Genomic DNA, 20,372 nt, shown 5'->3' on the forward strand with positions numbered 1-20,372 from the left:
AGCAGAGCCTCCTGAAGGCATATGGACATGCTCTAGCTGACTGAGGAGAGCAGGCTTTAGGCTAAAACCCTTGCTAGAAGGCAGAGAAAGAGGAAGTGTCCCCGGTGCTTAGCAGGCTGCCCCTCTCCCTGCTAAATTTTTAACCATACATTTTGCCCCATTAAATCAGAATTGATGAAACCTTTACAAATGTGCAGTGTCTGAAAATTGAAAATCACACTGAAAAATAACAATCTTGTTGACTATAGAAGGCAATTTTTTCAAATCGAGTAATGATGTGATGTGTGTGGTTAACCGTATCTACGCAGGAAGTGGTTTATTTAAAAGTTTTTGTGCTCACTCCACACACACACCCCTCCCCCCGCCTTTTTTTTCCCTCCAGTACTGAAATTAAGCAGCATCCAACCTAGGCCTACTTTTAAGACATGTGACTTGACTTTACTGTTTTCCGTTTTTGCTAAAAGAGTCATTAACAGTTAGAAGTTGATGGCAGTTTCAATAACAAGTCAGCACTGAGGAAAGGTAAGTGAGTTCATACTGAACGTGCAATTTAAACTTGAAAATATTTGGCAGAGTATCCTATGCTTCAGTGGGAATGTATAAACTTTTCCTACAAAATCGTGATGTTTTCATTTGTGATTGAAACATCAGTTTGTTTCCTTTGGTGTAGAGAAGAATATTGTTTTTAAATTTGCAACAGTTAAATTTGAAGGTACTTTAAAAGATACTAAGATTTTATATGAAAATATTAAAAACAGAGTAAGGTATAGGTTTAGTTTGAAAGTGCTTTTAAAAATTGGGACTTTGTATCTTTAACTGACTGCTTTATAAAAATACGCACTCTTCATGATCTAGATAATAAAGAGAAAAAGGCATTTTTTAACAATTAGAAATAACATCTGAATTGCATGCAGTGTGAAAGGTACCCACTGTAAAGTGTTGTAGTAAAGTTAGCATTAGAAACCCTTGAAAAGGTGTAGTTTATTAAATTTACAGCTTACTAAATAGCTATTAAAAAGCAGGAAATTTTCAAAATGCCAAAGAAATTTCTCTGTCATGACTTTTGATTTTTTTCCTAAATTTTATTTAAGATATAGTGTGAAATGAGGGCAAGTTTCTATTTCATAAGCAAAACTGTACGTTTAAAGGAGAAGTCACAGATGACTTCACAGGGGTTTACTTCTGGGAAAAGAGGCAAATTAGAAATATACTTCTGTTATTTAGGTAATTATATAATTTTCCTTCTTTGAGATTTCCAAAACAATAACCTCAGAAATTAAAAGGATTTGTTATTCATTAACTGACAAGAACTTTTCTTTTATAGTGACTTCTTGCTTTTATAAAATGTCTTTGTGTGCTGTAATATATGTACAAAAAATATAAAAGTATTGCTCATCTCAGAGACAAATACCTAAAATAAATCTGACTGTAGATTTTTGAAGGAATTTTAACAAAAGCTCCAGATACGATCCACCCTTCCGTAATATTATTTTTATCGTCCTGTTGGATGGGGGACATGAGGGCCCCACAACACCTATTTTTCTGTATTATTAAAAAATGGTTACAGGGTTGATAAGTGGCAACAATTTTTTCTTTTATTGTCTTCTACTGAAACACTCATATAAATGTTTTTTGATGTAGTCAATTTGGTAGGAAATTATTAGTTATACTAGTACACTCCATTTTAAGACCTCTTCAATTGTCAATACTGAAGCTAGCTATTTGTTGACTATTAAAATGATCATGAAAAAACAGAGATTAGGACTTGATGTTCAATACATTTTTTATTGTTAGCGTGTAAGAGAGCCCTGGTAATATGCATTTGCTTTGATATTCTGATTAGCTTTTCAATTTGCTGCATTTTCTCACAAAGGAAAGCATTATTTAAATCTGTCTTCAATACTGTGGTTCTGAACCTCTGTATCTATAGAAGCTTAATAATTCAGATAGTTTTGGTTGATATGTTATTACTTTATTTCATTTTATTATAAAAGAGCATCACATGAATAAACATATGTAGTACTTACATATTAGCAAGAATGAATATCCACATAAGCCTTTGGTATTGAAAAAAGTCCACAACAGTTTTTTAAATAATTTAATATTTTTACAAGCCAAATCTTTGTAAAATGATTTGTTTCTTGCAGAAACTGTTAAATTAAAAGACAAATATTTTATGTGGTATGTATAAAATTAAGAATTAATTAAACATACTTAATATGGATTTATAAAGAGAAATAAGTAGAGATGATATTCATGTAACCTAAGATGCTCTCAGAATTGTTTGTAAAAACTACTAATGCATTATCTCTGGGATGTACAGACCAAATCTTAAGAGGGTAAATTGCAAATGAGTTATTATAGGTAGGTTACTATAATATATCTTTATGCATTTTAAGCGAATAGGAAACAAATTTTGATGAAATAAAAACAATGCAGAGAATCTCATTTGGAAAGTCTTTAAAAAATGCTTTTCCACTTGGGGCCAGGATTCAGCAAAATTCAGAAAGGAGACATTTCCCCCCCTTGATATTCCTTCTCTTGTCCTTTTTAAGTGTTCTGTCCCAGAGTGGCCCACTCTGTCCCCAACTTAAGGTCTGCCAGTCTTGGTCCTAGAGAAATACACCCTACACTTTTCCTTCCATCACACTCCCATTGTTCTTAAAATGTACTCATCCTATTTTCCAGAAGTTAGGGCATCTGATAAAAATAATCCATGCTCACAAGAGATGGTTCCAGAGCTTTGTTTCTTGTAACCTGTAATTCAGGCCTCCCTTCCTCCTCCCAGTAGAATTTTAATAAATTCTCTCAGCAGACAGGATCCAAGGGAACAGCTAACTGTTGAGGACCTTAGTCTCAAGTGAGGAGACTGATGCCATTACAAACAGTTTGGGGAAAATATTTGGGGGGAGAAAGAATGTTTTGTTAACCATTCGTCTTGTCTATGGCATTTAAACAAAATTTCTGAGTATGTTTTATGTGAAGGGTCCATCACAGAGATGTGTCCATTTCTCTAAGACATTCCTTAAGAAATATACATCTTTCTTGTAGTAGATGAAAATTAACTGCACTACATCTTCAGACTATTTTGGTATTCCCATACACTTAGAAACTAACATAATCAAAAGTTTTACATATGTATTTAAAAAATCATTTAATATCCCGAATTTAGCACTTTGGGTACCATATTTTTTGTACTGCAAGATAAATGTTATATAACTAAACTATAAACTGTACTTATAAGTATGCTAAATTTTAGCTTACGGTAGACAAAACTCTTTTGCTTGCAAATGATAGAAAATAAGCTAAAGTTAGCCTAGGCAATAGAGATAGGCACTGATTTGTATAACTGAGAATCCAAGGAAAGAAGAGTCAGGCTGGATCCAGCAGCTCACACAGATTCACCAAGATCATTTTCTTCATCCCTTAGCTCTTTTTTTTCACTCCGCTATAAACAGTCTCTGGCAGAAGCTCACACTAAGTTGACCAGAAGGCTTCAGGTTTACTTCTGACCCTTTCAGCAAACTTTGTACAAAAGAACGCCTTTCCCCCATCACCACAGCAAAGGTACCTCAGATTGAGATCTGATTGGACTGAAATGGGTCACGTGACCATACTGAGCCAATCACTGCCTCTGAGACACAGACACCCTGCGTGACCAGGCCTAAGGTCACTGGCCCACTCTTGCATTGATGAGCCACCTGCCCCTGCAACACCTGGACTCTCCGCTGAGAAGAGGGGTCCCTACACTGAGGAACTAAAATTCTTCCCCCAGAAGAAAAGCGACTTTATGTCTTAGAGGTAATACAGCCATAGAAAACTACCACACGGCCACATCGGGTCACATTTAAAACCAATACTTAAATTTTCCAACCTCTGTAATCAGACAGAAAGACAGCGTCAGTTTAAGCATAGGTCTGAATGACGCAAGTGTTTCAATTAAACTGAATTTTAAAGTATTTTTCAACAGCTACTCCATGTACAAACCCTTGCCCCACAATACTTGTCTTCTAAAAGCTTATAATCCAGTAAAAGTACTAGGTTAATAATTATAATGCCAACATCTTTTTATCCAGTACCATAAAAAGATATAAGAAATATTCTATTAGGATTCAGAATTTCATCGAACATTTTTGTCTTCCTCTTATATGGCAGGCAATAAACTAGAGAATTTTGCAGGTGTTATATCATTTATCATATCCAGTCAGAGAAATCAGGACAGTTTTGGAAGAAATATTTGTACGGTAGTTCCCCCTTCTCCAGGGTTTTGCTTTCCGCGGTTTCAGTTACCGGCAGTCAACCACCGTCCGAAAATGTTGAAGGGAAAATTCCAGAAATAATCCATGAGTTTTAAATGACTCACCTTTCTGAGGTAGTGTGACGAAGTCTCGCTGCCCTGCTCCAGACCGGAATCTTCGCGAGTCCAGCGTTTCCCCCGTGAGGCACTGAGCTGCACTCCTGCTTATCAGATCGTCGCTCTCGCGAGTTTGAGGTATCGCGGTGCTGGTGTTTGCGTCCCCCTTAATTCGCTTAATAGTGGCTCCAATGCGCGAGTAGTGCTTCCGGCCAATCGGACATGCCAACGCATAGCCTTGCAGTACTTCCTCTAAGCGATAGGGTGCCAGAAAAAAAATTCGTAGGCCGAGGTTGCTCAGATCTACTGTACGGACGAACCTGAATTTTTCTATCTGTGAAATTGTGAAGAAGGAAAAATAAATCTCTGTCCGTTTTGTTGTGGCACCTCGAACTGCAAAAGTTATGGCCGCAGTGTGTGGTAAGTGCTTAATTAAGATGAAAACGGCATTGAATTTGTACAATAAGATATTGTGTGTGTGTGAGAGACCACATTCACATAACTTTTATTACGGTATATTGTTATAATTGTTCTATTTCATTATTAGTTGTTGTTAATCTTTTATTGTGCCTAATTTATAAATTAAACTTTACCATAGGTATGTATGTATAGGGAAAAACAGACTATATAGGACTCGGTGCTATCTGCGATTTCAGTATCCACCGTGGCTCTTGGAATGCGTCCCCATAGATAAGGCGTGGGGGGCGGACTACTATGATAGTATCCAGAGAAAGCTAGGACTGGGGAGGTGAGAAACATTCCAAGAGACAGAAAGGGAATGTGTCAGGGGACAAAAACATGGAGTATCAGAGAATTTCCCAGGCGGAGTGAGTTGTCTCCTGTTGTTAGCTGTAAGTATACTAGCAAGAGGTCGGGGCAGATGGCTTGAGATTCTAATAGGTAAGGGCTGTAAGTACCAACAGGGTTGTTGAGTGGGGGAAATCCATCGCTGGATGGCCACGTTTTGCATCTGGGTGGGCTGTCTAGCATCAGGATTTATTTACTTCTTGTATATACGTCACTATTGGTGACATACTCTTTACGGTGATTTGGAGAAATGGTGGTCGTCTGTGAAGGGAACTTTCCTTTAAGACAAGTCACTGGCGCACCTCCCCAGGTGCCTCGAGGTTCTTATATAGGCTGTGGTTATAATGATTTTTTTTTTTTCCTATTGCGGAGCTTTGTTGTGTTGTTTTCAATTTGAGAATAAGTCATACAGTGAAATGGTTTGAAAACAAACAAAACCTAAATATAAATATTTTAATGAAAGTCTTTCTAACATTCCTATTTCTATATACGTCTGTTTACTCCCACCTTAACCCAACAGGCAACCACTTTTCATGGGTTTTTTTTAATCCTTCATAGTTTCTTTGTGCAAAAGCATGTATGTATATACGCACGTGTGTGTATATATTTCTTTATTATATTAAAGGGAGTTCACTATATACACCTCTCCACTTCTTTTTTCTTTCAGTAATATCTTAGAGATATTTTAATTATCAAAATAAGAAACTGTCTAATTCTCTCTCTCTCTCTCTTTGTTTATAGTTGTACAGTATTCCACTGTGTGGATATAGCATACTTAATCTAACCAGTCTAAAAGAGTCATGGGTGTTTTCAATTTTTTGCAAATACAAAGAATGTTTTAATATAATTGTGTACATTTGAAAATATACCTATGGAATGAAATCCCAGAAATTTAATTTATTAAAACTATTTATTTATGAGCCAAGAGATAAAATAATTTTGATAGTTATTGCCAAACTATCCTTCATGTTAGTTGTAACTTTGAATTTCCATCAGCACTTAATGAGAGGGCTGGTGGAAGCTCCATAGCTTTTCTAACAGTTTGTGTTACCAAACATTTCAGGTTTTACCAGTCTGTAGAAAAATGTATCTTGATACAGTTTTATGTAATATTTCTGTTATTATGATTGAGGTTGAGCCTGTTTTTAAAAGATTAAAGGTCTATTTGTTTTGCCTAATGACAGAATGTATCCTTTCTCAACTGCATAATTAAGGACCAAAAGCATTAGTTAAGTTCAAGCCTAGAATGAGATGTTAAAGGAAATAAGGAATCAGGGCTAGCATGTGTAAAATACTCTTTTTATAAAGCTTGAAATAAGCAGTAGCTAAAAAAGGATGAAACATGATCACTGAAGTGAAGGAAAATAGAAAAGGAATGAAAATTAAAAAAAAAAAAAAAAAAAAATATATATATATATATATATATATATATCCAGACATCCAACAAGGTCTCAGAGGATACTAGGACAGATGGGTGTAATCACTAGCTCAAGTAGATAAATTAACCTGAAACAGAAGGACGAGTGCTTTAATGAGTGTGCATGTAGATGAACTGGATACAGATAAGATGAAGTGAGGAGAGGATGGTGAGGAATACTTGCTTCATGGATTCTATCTTCTTTGAAATGGTAAGAAAGTCCATTTGATGAGAGGGAGTATTTAGAGGATGCCAAAGAATAGGCAGACTATCTTATTTTAAAAATTGGCCTCGTCAAAAACATACAGTACAACTGTGAATTTTGAAGTTAATTTTTCTCTTTCAATGGGCATCAGCCCTATTCAATTCCATAAATTCCATATTTATTATTCCATAAATAATTTTTAGCTCCAACTAAGTATACTGTGTTATGCTAAGAATTATTGGGGATACAGAGACTCAGTGTGCTAACTAGCCAGTGAAACCATCTTAGGTAGCTTAGTGCACAAATATAAATTTATAAGTATAAATGCAAGGCCTTAGAAATATTAGAGAACATGCTATGTCAGAGTCCCAATGGTTTCATTTTTCCAAATCCAATGGCTATTTATGCATCTTTATATTATCCATATCTGAGTTGCATTTGATGCAATTGAACATTCCTTCTCTCTTGAAACTCTCTCTTCACTAAACTTCTATGATATTTCATTCTCCCAGTTTTTCTCCAAACTATTTGGATGCTCCTTCTCTGTCTCTTTGCTAACTCTTCCTCATTATCCAGCCCTCTAAATGTTAAAATGTACTGTACTCAGTCTTCAGATTTCTACCTTTCTGGTCCTAGCTATCGTCTTCTTAGTTTATTCCTAGGTGCTATTATTTAGTGCCATGATTTTAAATACTATCCATATTCTTTTTTTAAAAAAAATTTTCATTTATTTTTGGCTGCGTTGGGTCTTCGTTGCGGTGTGCGGGCTTCTCATTGCAGTGGCTTCTCGTTGCGGAGCTCGGGCTCTAGGCGTGCGGGCTTCAGTAGCTGTGGCTCACGGGCTCTAGAGTAGAGGCTCAGTAGTTGTGGAGCACGGGCTTAGTTGCTCCACGGCACGTGGGATCTTCCCGGACTAGGGATCAAATTCGTGTCCCCTGCATTGGCAGGTGGATTCTTAACCACTATCTATATTCTATTTAGACCTCAAGACCAAAAAGTTTGTTTTTTAACACTAAAACCGTAAGTGCAGTTGCCTACCTATCATCTACAGTTGAATATTTCAAGAGACATCAAAATGACTATGTTCAAAACTAAGCTCTTATTTACTCCCCACTTACCCAACACAACCTGCTTCTCTCCTATTTTCATTTATCTCATTTAATGGCACCATCATTCATCTCTCTGTTCAAGATAATAAATTAAGAATTACCCTCAATTCCACTCTTTCTCACATACCCCCTACCCCAAACCACATCCAATTAATCAGCAATAAGCAGAGCCTGTAAAATTGACTTACCCCCATAATCCTGTTTACTTTTCTCGATGATGGCTCTTGAAAAGTTATATCTTCTTTTTTTCATACTAATGGCTCTTTTTATTTTTTGTTTCTCGGTATAATGAATTTTCCTCAAAAAACCTGCTAAATGAATACACTACAATATGTGACATTTAGATGACATCACAATTTTAGATAAACCACGCTTACTAATTCACTTTCTAGTTTCAAGTTAGAGAAGAATCATACAAAATATATGGAGCAATGTTGATTTGAACATTTTTGAATGAACTCAAGAAGGTTGATGAAGTAGCAACTTGTAGAACATTCCAGTCAGGTTTTTTGGCCCTAAAATTGTTGGGTTTTTTTTTTTTTTTTTTTTTTTGCTGTAATTTATCATTAAGTATGCTCTGACAGCAAGAAAACTGTAAGTTTCATAAGCATTGAAAATATTGGTGACATAAAAGATACAGGAAAAAAGGAAATTTAATAAATATACTTTTTATATTCTATGTACTTATTTTTCAAATTGTTGTTACTACTTACATAAACCCATTTTTAAAATCTATTCATGCATTTTTATATTTATAAATGTTGATTGGGTATCTTGAGCTTTTATTTAACTGACTTTCTCTTAGCAAGAATGAATTAGACATTAAGCAAGGGGTAAATGTGTATCAAAATATCCCAAATTTAATCACTTCTTACCACCTCTACTGCTGTTACTGCAGAGTCCTCTGACTCATCTGCCTGATTCTAATTTTTACATGATAGTCATTCTCCAAAGAGTAGCCAGAGTGACTTTCTTAAGACTTAAATCATATAGTTCTCCAACTAAAACATTCCAAATGATTTTCTATTATACTTTAAATTAATTCAGTCTTTTTCCATGATTTGTCAGGCCCTTTATCTAATTACTCTGCTTTTGTTTGCTTAAATAGCATTTTGGATATGAGGAATCATTATTACATTGTTTAGTGGCTATCTTTACCCTGAACTGAATGGTCCATGAGAGTACTGACTTTGTTTGCCTTTTTACTACTGAATACCTAGAACCTAGAACAATGGTAGGCATATAATAAACACTCAATAAATATTTGATTAGTGAAAGAACAAATAATATAAAAGCTGACTGTGGGCTGTAGAGTCAGGGAAGGCTTTCTGGAGATTTGTGACTTGGATCTAAAAAATAAGATAAGTTTAGGGGAAGAGAAGCTAGAAACGTATTTCAAGCAAATGACACTTTATGGGTTCATTTTGAGCAACCTGGCAGTGATGAAAGGTTGGAATGGAATGCTGGATCCATTATATACTGTGGCACTGTTTTGAAACTCAAAACAAATAACCCTCCATCTGAAAACATGTTGCGTAAATTGATAGAGAACAACAGCTACTTTCTAAGCATTTAAATTTTACGCTGTTTTTCTAAAACCAGGGTATTAAAATTGAATAATTTTGTTTACTTTAGATTCATTTACTAAACACTTAGAGAACTTTTTATTTTAGTCTCTGCTGATGTAATGACAAGCTTAGAGTCAAAACGAGATTTCTTTTTAAAATAACTAGCAAAGGTAGAATGCTCAGGAAATTAAGTGCTGAGTCGGGGGAAATTTTTTTTTTTTTAATTTATCTTTCCACTTCAGTTAATTTCATATTAGAATTTTAAGGGATAGAAACTGAGAAATGAAGCCCATATTCATCTTATTTGGGAAATCAAGTAATCTTAACCTCTATACCTTGATGGTTCTCCTAAAGGAAGTAGAATGTAGGAGGAAAAATGAGTGTTGATTACCCCAGTGGTGTCTCCAACACTGTGTTAGGTACCATGGTGTTACCCCAAACAAACAATATCCCCTTCTTGTCTAGATGCTTACAGTAGCATGAGACATTCATTAATATAAATTATTAGAGTGGCATTATTAATAATAATTATCAGAGCTATGATTTATTCAATGTGTATTATGTATCAGGTGTTTGGCATACCTAATAGTATTTGAATCCCACAAAAATCATGTAAGAGAGTTAGTATCTCCATTTTAAAGATAAGGAAGCTTAGGTTAAGTGGGTAAGTGCCCAAATTTATAATGCTGTTTGGTTGGTGTGTTACGATTTGTCGGCAGATTTGGGTAATGCAAAATCTGTGTTATTTTCACTATGCCATGCTATAATTTCTAATCCTGTTAGGTGTCAGCAGTTAAGTGATACTGGACTTCATTCATGAGGTCCTATAGTCTGAAAGGGTCTAGAAGGATCCTGCTTTGTTTGATATCTAAAACTATGCCATCTGTGGAAAACCTGTTGCTTTTTCACTATATACATATATCCTTATGTAGAGAAGTTATAAAATATGTGAGGAAGAAAACATTTTTGCCTTAGTTTTTGTCATACTGTAGGTACCTTTTCTATTTCACTTCTTCTGTCTTCTCTGGACCCTATGTCTCCCTTCTGCCCTTAGATTCCCAATTCCTTCTTAGAATCATGCTGTCCATTATGGTAGAAACTAGCTACAGATGGCTATTTAGCACTTGAAATGTGGCTAGTTTAAACTGAGTGTAAAATAAACACCAGTTTTTGAAGACAGTACAAATAAAAAAGTTATAAAATATCTCCTTAATATTTTTACATTGATTATATGCTAAAATTATAAAATTTTGACATAGTAGGATAAATAAAATATATTATAATATATTATTTTAATATTATTTTAATATTTTAATCATTTTTTAATATTTATTTTATTTTAATATAATCACTTATTTCATTTTACTCATCTAGTATGGCTACCAGAAACTTTTAAATTATTTGTGTGGCAAATTATTTCTAGTGGATGGCACAGCTTTAGGCCATCTCCTCTTCTCACAAGACTACTTTGACATTCTTATCCACTCTTATGATTTAAATTTAATCAATATGGTCCTTAATTTTTTATCTTTGGCTTTGGTCTCTCTCCCAATATTGTTCTTAGTTCGAATTGTCACTTGATAACCTCTTCCATGATGTCCCATCAGAAGTTCAAACTGAATATGTCTCATGTTAAGCCTATAATCTTCCTACAGAATCCCCATTCTCTTTACAACTTCAATTAAGCTATCTCTGTTCTTCAAATCACTTAAGTAAGTGAGCTTGGTATCTCCGAGGACTCCTGTCCATACATACAATCAACTGTCATTGTTAGGGGCAACCATTTCCTTCTCTCTGTGTTCACTTATTGTCATAGTTACTAATTTGGATATCCATTAAGTCTTGTCTAGACTATGGCAAAGGGGTCTTATTTACTTTCATACTCCTATTTCTCTTACCTCTTTATTTTGCATATTTAACATTTATTTTATGTCTTCATGGTGATGGTTGGGTTCACGTTAATACAAGTAAGAATTTCTATGACCTAGTTATATTCTATTTAGAGTTTTAAAAGTGATTTTGCATAATTATTTTATGTGATTATTCTAGCAAGCTAGTGGTAAAAGCAGATTTAGTAGAAGACAAGGAAGCGTGGAGAAATAGAAGTGTTTGAGGACATGCTGAGAGCATAGTTCTCCCAAATTCTGGTCTAGAACGTTTTTATTTCTTGTGGAGATAGTGAAGTGGTTTTTTTTTTTTTGGAGTATAGTTGCTTTACAATGTTGTATTAGTTTCTGCTGTACAGCAAAGTCAATCAGTTGTACGTATCCACTCTTTTTTAGATTTCCTTCCCATTTAGGTCACCACAGATCACTGAGTAGAGTTCCCTGTGCTATACAGTACGTTTTCATTAGTTGTCTGTTTTATACGTAGTAGTGTATATATGTCAATCCCAATCTCCCAATTTGTCCCACCCCTCCCTTCCTCCTTTGGTAACCGTAAGTTTGTTCTCTACATCTGTGGCTTTATTTCTCATTTGCAAATAAGTTCATCTGTACCATTTTTTCTAGATTCCACAATAAGCAATATTATGTGATATTTGTTTTTCCTCCTTCTGACTTACTTCACTCTATATGACAGTCTCTAGGTCATCCATGTCTCTGCAAATGGCACAATTTCGTTCCTTTTAATGGCTGAGTAATATTCCATTGTGTATATATAACACATCTTCTTTATCCATTCCTCTTCGATGGACATTTAGGTTGCTTCCATGTCCTGGCTATTGTAAATAGTGCTGCAGTGAACGTCAAAAGGGTCGCATGCATCCTTTTGCATTATGGTTTTCTCTGGATATATGCCCAGGAGTGGGATTGCTGGGTCATATGGTAGCTCTATTTTTAGTTTTTTAAGGACCCTCCATACTGTTCTCCATAGTGGCTATAGCAATTTACATTCCCACCAACAGTGTAGAAGGGTTCCCTTTTCTCCACACCCTCTCCAGTATGTATTGTTTGTAGATTTTTTGATGGCCATTCTGACTGGTGTGAGAGATAGTAAAGATATTAAGAGCACTGCCTGGGAAGTCAGAAAAAACAAAGTTCAATCTTGGGCTCCACCACTTGCTAGGTATTGTATATGTTATATTGTACAAGTTACTTAATCTCTCTGAGACCAAGTTTCCTTATCTATAAAATGAGGAGTTTCCTCACAAGATAAAAAAAGAATGTATATAAAGAATTTTGCCTAGTTTGTGTCACACAGTATTGTTTTAGAAGGGTTAAATATAGCATGAATAGTAGTTATAGTAGTAATTGTTTTATCAGGTCTTGAATCAAATGATGACGGTTCTCCTCTTCATTATGATATAAAAATCCTGCCAGGATAATTTTGATTTATTTCAATTCTAAGTATTATGATAGGATTTGGAACTCATCAAAAGCAATTTCTTGCTATTAGTTTCATTTCCTCAATACAGCTGTGTGGAGGAAAAGGAAGAAGACTCACTCTTTTCTTGTTTGTTTACCAATTTTTGGTTGATATGGAAATTTTCCTCTGAGCAGCTCAAGATGTGTCCTAACCAAAAATACCCTTTAATTTTGAAGAATTAATATTCATCACACAGAGCAGTTTAAAAAGTAAAAGGCAGTCACTGACTCTTGGACTTATAATTAAAATGAAGCAAAGAAGAACTACAGAAACCGAAAGAGAGAAAAAAAAGTAGAATTCTTTTCACCCACTTTTATATTATACCTAATTTTTGCCTAGGGTTATAAAGTATTAATGCAGATTGTTCATGAGGCATGGGGGTCCTAGCAAAATGATTCTGAGGAAAAAAATAAGATGTTGGAGTGTCCAAGGTGCTTATCCAGTTAGCAAAGTCTTTTTCTGTTTTTATTCTGTTTTGTTTTCCCCTGAGGAAACCTGCTCAGGAGTCCATGTATGGAGGTTGACTGAATACACCAATCTCAGTCCTAATCCTGAAAGCACTTGGTATTAGGATGTCCATTAAATGACAGCAAGGTGTGGCAGTGGGAAGTGACTGACAGGATGCCAGGAGATAAGTGGCTGTGGTTCTGTCCCTGGAGAATTAGCTGCATCCTACATGCCAGAGGGCTTTAGGTTAGAAGTCTGGCTCTAAGAAAGTAGATTAACAAGTGGGCCATAGTTTCAGGGTGGGAAATCAGCTTGAAAGGAAAACCAGAGACTAGTCAGTATGGCAGGTGGGTAGAGAGTATGTCTTGAGTCAGGGATGGGGGCAAGTTGAGATGTAGTGGATGTTCTGACTTGCCCTAACCATCATGCACTGTATCCCAGGTGCATTTGACAGCTTTTGATGTGGAGAAGTAGGAAAGAAGCATGAGAATCCAGTAACACTTGGGACTGAGAATCAGGACCATTCTAATATGGTGGCAAACCTGAACTTGTTGGAAATGCTCATAGTACTTGGCAGAATTAGAGGCAGCGGATTTCAGACAGGGACCAAATACCTGTAATGTTCTTGGTACAATGCAGAGCAACAACACTGAAAAAATACAGCGTCTGACTTTAAGGATCCCACAGTCAATTTGGCAGAGGGACATGCAACTCAAATAGATAACAGAGAACAAAAGAAGTCAGGATATGATTATCTGCCAAAATATAATAGGAACAGTAAAGGAGGTCAGAGCAGAGAGGGGGAAATGGGAACTTACTCAGCAATAGCAAAGAGCACAGCACAATATCCTACTCTTGGTAATTTCTGATCATGTTGAAAAAATTGTACAAATAAATGAAATAATGTTAATCTCCAGTGAACCACTTTCTAAAGCAGAAGTACAAATTCAGTCTCTTGGTTTTGTCCTCCCTTTTCAATCCTACCAGCTTGGATTTTAAAATTATAAGATATTGAAAATGATATTAATTTAATATGCCGCAGAAACTCTGCTCAACCCTCAAATTAGAGGAGCAAAACTCCTAGAGGTGATTGACACCTGGGGTCACAGTCATGGATATTCCCAGATCAGTCAAGTTTTCTATGCAAATCAAGGCGGAAGGGAGAGAAAGTCTGAATCAGAGAGAACTTGTCCTATTTACAAGATGTTGAAGCTGCCCACCTCCACCTGACAGTTACCATGCATACCTTGACCAGTTTTTCACATCTCATCATTTTTCGAGAGAAGACACACAGATATTCATTTTTTTTTTAAAGTAAAAATTCTCATGTTTCAATTGGAAACTGATTCAAAACACTCCAAAACATTGTTCAGGCCCAACAACATATGTCTGTGGGTTGAATTTGGTTGGCAGTCTGCCGGTTTTCCACCTCTTCTTGAATTTATAGCTGTTCCTAAGAAAACAGGAGCAGGGTGTAATGATTAGAGAGAACTAGAATCCTCCAACTAACTTCTATACACACAATAAATCGTAATAAGTGTTTAGAGACTGACTAGCACATTACTTTATGAAAAACCTCCATTTATCTGTAACTTTTTCGTTTAGGTCCTTGTTTTGTTTGTCTGCCTTTCATGACTAGGCTCAGTTTCCTTACTTGGAAGAACAAACCCTTCTGCTACCAACCCTCTTCAAAGCATTTTTTTAAACATTAATATCTGCCTCCAAAAGGTTAACTTTTGTAAATAATAGCAAGTATAGTAATCCTTAGTTTCCCTGATTTTCACAAAATCACAAGGTATTGGATACCGACCAGAACATCTACACTTGTAAAGGATGAATTGTTGTAGGGGAAATAAAAGGGAGTTTTGTATATCTTAAGTGGTGATAATAATAGTAACCACAATTTAAACATATGTGCACACATGCATACACACACATACATGTGTGAAAATCACGGTGCATAGAATGAGGAAATGTAGCCCAAATGTGGTTGTATAACCCATTTTATCATATGTTATCTATTAATAGATGATTATCTCTAAGTTCCAGAAGTGGTCATGGCAATGGATATAAATGATATGGGAGGACAGACAGAAAAAGAATTACTGTTCAATAATTTTTAAATTGAAAAGGTAATCCTGATAGACATTTAAAAACTCTAACATTTATGAATTCCTTTTTTACTTCAGTGTGTCCAAGCTAAAATACTATAGTTTGCTTTATGAGGAGCCTAAATTAAGATAGAAATTTAGCTACATTACTTCAAATTACAGTAACACTCAATTAACTGGAACCTAGTTCGATAATGAATATAACCATCTCCTCTACCTCCTACCTCCTGGGGAGAGGCCTCTGAACTCTACTTTGAGGAAAGAGAAGCAAAACAGGACTTATTTAAGTGGGAAAATATCCCCTAAACAAATCCTGGGTTGAGGTTCCTAGTAATACAGCTGAAGCTCTTCAAGAGACTATAGCATCATAAGAGCCTTTAGTTAACCAGTCTAGAAAGAACACAATTTAAGATGTATAATATACAGAGCATATTGAAGTATCTTCAAAGACTAGGATTGGAAAAACTCAGTCAGAAACTTTTAATTTAAATAATGTGGACTGCTAAATATTTTTTTTGCTATTTTGACATTCTTGGCTTCATGAAAGAAAGCCTCACTTCCACAAAATTTCAGATTAAATTTGAAAACAACAATATTTTGTGGAATCTGTTTTGTTCTCACACTAAACACCCTTTGATATTTAACAAGCAAGAGAACAGTTTTTCAAGTGTTCAAATTGGCGTTGTTTTACTCACACTTACTATGTTCATGATATAAACATTAAAAAAACAAACAAACAAACAAAAAACAACTTGCTGAAAGTTCTGCAATAGACCTAGATGTTTGTGGTATGATACTACTGGGTTTTTCATTTATGTAAAATAATTCATTTTGCAGCAATAGTTAGGACTGGATGTATGTTCTGAATAGCTAAACATCATATTTTAATTAATCTTAAATAGGATACTCATAGTATTACTTTCACGTACCTATGTGTCTGTGTGTCAATTTATATACTACTTACTTAGCTACCTGCTCACTTCTCTCCTCACTGTTCTCAACTGTGATCCACACCACTCCCCCAAACCACCAACATATTCCAAAGTGAGGTTTACTTCCAGAAAACTTAATTAGAGCAAACATATTAACAAATATGAACCTAGTACCAATGGGCTTTAAAAATAAGGCACTGTAGTAATTGGTAACATTTTTAGGACAATGCAGATATGAAATAAAAAATAACTTTAGATAATTCTATAGACTTGTTTCTCATCAAAGTTCAGTGTGCATTTGAATCACCAAGGGTGATGGCCAAACATGTCCTTTCTCAGGCTCCTCCTCAGTCTTGCTGAATGGAAATATCTTGGGAAGGTGCAGTTAAATCTGCATGTTTATGAAGCTACTCACACTGACCCTTGAGAATCATTGCTCTATAGCTGTCTTCTTCCTCACTTCTAGAGACACCTTTTCTTTTTCAACTGAAGTTGAGTTATTTGTGACCCTAACTCCCAGGAGAAAGCTTAACGCAGGTGATTTTTAACTAATTCCAGTGAAATGGAGTTCTGTGAGTTCAATAATAAATTATAACACGTGATTATGGCTTTTAGTCTGCACTTGTGATACACAAATCAAGTGTGTTGCCCCCTTATTTACAAGTCCCAGTGCCTCAGCGAGTCCTTCCTCATTAGGCATTTGTTTTGTCCCTGACCACAACTTCCTCTATTGGAAGCCTGTTCATTCATTGCCTCATTCTCTTGCTAGGATGAAAGTCGTACCTCTCTGAGAGTCTCCCATGTGGATAACTGAGCTAGCGCTGAACAAATACCCAGTGTTCAGAACTCTGACACTAACAACCCTCCTAGTTGATAACAATCTGCAAATATGAACTTCTGAGTATCGCTCCTCTCAGAATGGTTGTTTCTTCCCACCTGTTAGATAAATCTTTCTATTCAACTTGGATACCTAGTTGCCAGTATTTACCAAGATTGTAGCCAGATATTTATGTAATTATTAGACACAACTGCACCTACTGTCAATATTTGTGGATAGGAAAGCTCTCCAGCATCTGTTCACTTCAGATGGAGGGCCAGATCCTGGTCCTTTTTCACCTAGATAAATCACGAGAGATGAGAAGTCCTTCTAATTAAAAAATATATATATACACACACACACACATACATATGAATTATTTATATAGAAAGAAGGTTATCCTGCCTCACACCCAACACAACAATTATTTCCAGAAGGATCACAGTTCTAGAAAAAAGTTTAGGGACTTCCCTGATGGTGCAGTGGTTAAGAATCCATCTGCCAATGCAGGGGACATGGGTTCAAGCCCTGGTCTGGGAAGATCCCACATGCCACGGAGTAACTAAGCCTGTGCACCACAACTACTGAGCCTGCTTTCTAGAGTCCGTGAGCCACAACTATTGAGCCCACACGCTGCACCTACTGAATCCCACACACCTAGAGCCCGTGCTCCGCTACAAGAGAAGCCACTGCAATGAGAAGCTTGCGCACTGCAATGAAGAATAGCCCCCGCTCGGCACAATTAGAGGAAGACCATGCACAGCAACAAAGACCCAATGCAGCCAAAAATAAATATAAAATAAATAAATAAATCTTTAAAAAAAAAGTTTAAATAACAAAACTTTTTAGAGGAAAATATATGGATAGTCTTTGTGGCCTTGGATTAGGTAAGAATTTCTTAAGAGGACAAAAAAAGCACTAATTGTAAAAGGAGATAAATGATAAATTGGATATATTAAAGCTAAGAACCTCTACTAATGAACATATTACAATAAGAGTAAAAAGCAACCTACAAATGAAAAAAAGGATCATTATTGCAACATATATATTAAAAAGAAACTTGTATCCAGAATATAAAAACAACTCATACAAATCAGTAAGAAAAGGACAAACACCCTAATAGAAGAATTAGCAAAAGTTTTGCACAGGTGCTTCCAAAGAATATCACACAGCAATCAGCTATACAAATGAAAATTTGAGTGAAATAAGCCCAGCAATTAAACAGTATATACTCTAGGTTTCCTTTTATATAAAGATCAAAAGTAGGCAAAACTAAGAAGACAGAATGTTGATTATCCTTGGTGGGGTGAGGTGGGTAGTGACCGGAAGGGAGCTTCAGAGGGCTTCTGGAGTGCTGATGATGTTGAGTTTCTTGGTTTGGGTGTGGTTACAGGAGTGTGCATTCAGTTTGTGACAATTCATTGAACTTTATATGCAAACGCAGTCATATACATACACACACATAAACCCCAAAACTATTTAAAATGTATTTTATGCATATATAATTGAGCAAGAGAGAAACCAATTTTTAAATGCATTTTTAAAGATATGCTGAAATGTTTTATCTTAATGGTGCTGTCATTGTCACAACAGTGGACTATATTACTGTCCCATTCTCAGACAGGTCCCTTTGGCACTGAAATCCAATTCAGTCAATTCAGAGTTTGAAGACATGAGCATTAGGGAAAGACTAATTGGATACAATAAAAAATTTGCTAAATAAAACAAATGTCATCCACATTTTCCTACTGTCAATTACTGACTCCTGTTAATTACTGTCAAAAACTACGCAATGTGCAGCTTCCTCATATTTTAACTCGGGCAGGCCAAGATGGAGATGGAGGGAGCCCAGTGTACTGCAATCAATGTGTGATTAGATTTAATCTGCTTGGTAAAAGGGCTTTGCAACTGAGTCATGTCCTTTAGGAAATAAATACTATAGAACATGAAATTTGAGGGAACAAGCAATCGCAGGTTGAAATGTATATTTGTGCACTTGATACTCTTCCAACAAAGATCAGAGAATGAGCCCTGTCCCAGAGGGTGAGACTGCTTGTTTTGCCAGTGTTTTTTAATTTTGTGGCTGCCGAACAACTCCTACAGCTGATGTTTTCTCCTTAAGTGACATTTCATCATCCAGTGCCCTAAGATAGTCACCCTGTTTTCCCTTAATTGATACTTGTACGCAAGAGGCGGAAAATGGCTCAGCATTTCTTGCTAGATTAGTTCAAAACTGACAGAGGAAACAGAGAAAAGATTGCACTACTTATGCCCCTTATGGGTCTCCTGTGTATCTAAGGAGATTGCCATTTCATAAAATTTCTTATGCTGCCTGAACATAATTACAATAACGCAGGCATTTTGTTCCTATTTGCTTTTCTATTTTTTACTGCTTACCTGATCACCAGAGGGAAATTCAGAAGCAGTTTCACTAATCTTAACTTTATTTTCTTTTATGCCCTTAATAAGATATAATTGTACCCTTTAAGACCTCCCTTCCTTAAATGCTTCATTTTGTCATTCTGGTGAAGCCTTTACCTTTCTCTTCATTTGATTGGTAACCAGAAGCATTAAACATGCACCTGGAAATTCAAAATGAGGTTCCTGAAGTTTTTCCCCCAGGTCATGGGGTGCTCTTTTCATAAGATCAGTGTTTACAAATAGATGCTGTGATATTTATTCTGATTTAAAGTTAATTAAGAAGCATCCCATGAGAATGCTACTGTTCATTGTGCAGCCTCAGTGGCTGGAGATCCATTCTTCTGGGTCCTTTCCACCAAGTCTTTTGGAAAGGGATTATGCCTTAAACAAAGTCATCAACGTTTCCAGGGATCTATAAGAGCCCACTTTTTTTTAAAGATTTTATTTTAGAATTTATTTATTTTATTTTTTTATTATTTTTATTTTTATTTTTTGGCTGCGTTGGGTCTTTCTTGCTGCACGCGGGCTTTCTCTAGTTGCAGTGAGCGGGGGCTACTCTTCGTGTGGTGCGCGGACTTCTCATTGCGGTGGCTTTTCTTGTTGAGGAGCACGGGCTCTAGGCATGCGGGCTTCAGTAGTTGCAGCATGTGGGCTCAGTAGTTGCAGCACACGGACTCTAGAGCACAGGCTCAGTAGTTGTGACTCATGGGCTCTAGAGCGCAGGCTCAGTAGTTGTGGAGCACGGCCTTAGTTGCTCCACGGCATGTGGGACCTCCCCGGACCAGGGATCAAACCCATGTCCCCAGCACTGGCAGGCA

The 20,372-nt window shown here is 36.0% G+C and overlaps 1 protein-coding gene across 2 annotated transcripts in view; it reads left to right on the forward strand.

Moving 5' to 3' along the window:
- Nucleotides 1–382: 382 nt before the first annotated feature.
- ARHGAP15 (Rho GTPase activating protein 15) overlaps nucleotides 383–20,372 on the forward strand; it is a 613,208-nt gene continuing 593,218 nt past the window's right edge. Inside the window, exon 1 of one of the 2 annotated variants that reach the window (XM_059053493.2) lies at nucleotides 383–522. The gene's annotated coding sequence lies outside the window, so the exon portion shown is untranslated. The remainder of the gene's footprint in view (nucleotides 523–20,372) is intronic. The other variant, XM_067027507.1, reaches the window with a different exon arrangement.

The sequence above is a fragment of the Kogia breviceps genome, chromosome 2 (assembly GCF_026419965.1).
Source record: "Kogia breviceps isolate mKogBre1 chromosome 2, mKogBre1 haplotype 1, whole genome shotgun sequence".
Classification (NCBI taxonomy): Eukaryota; Metazoa; Chordata; class Mammalia; order Artiodactyla; family Physeteridae; genus Kogia; species Kogia breviceps.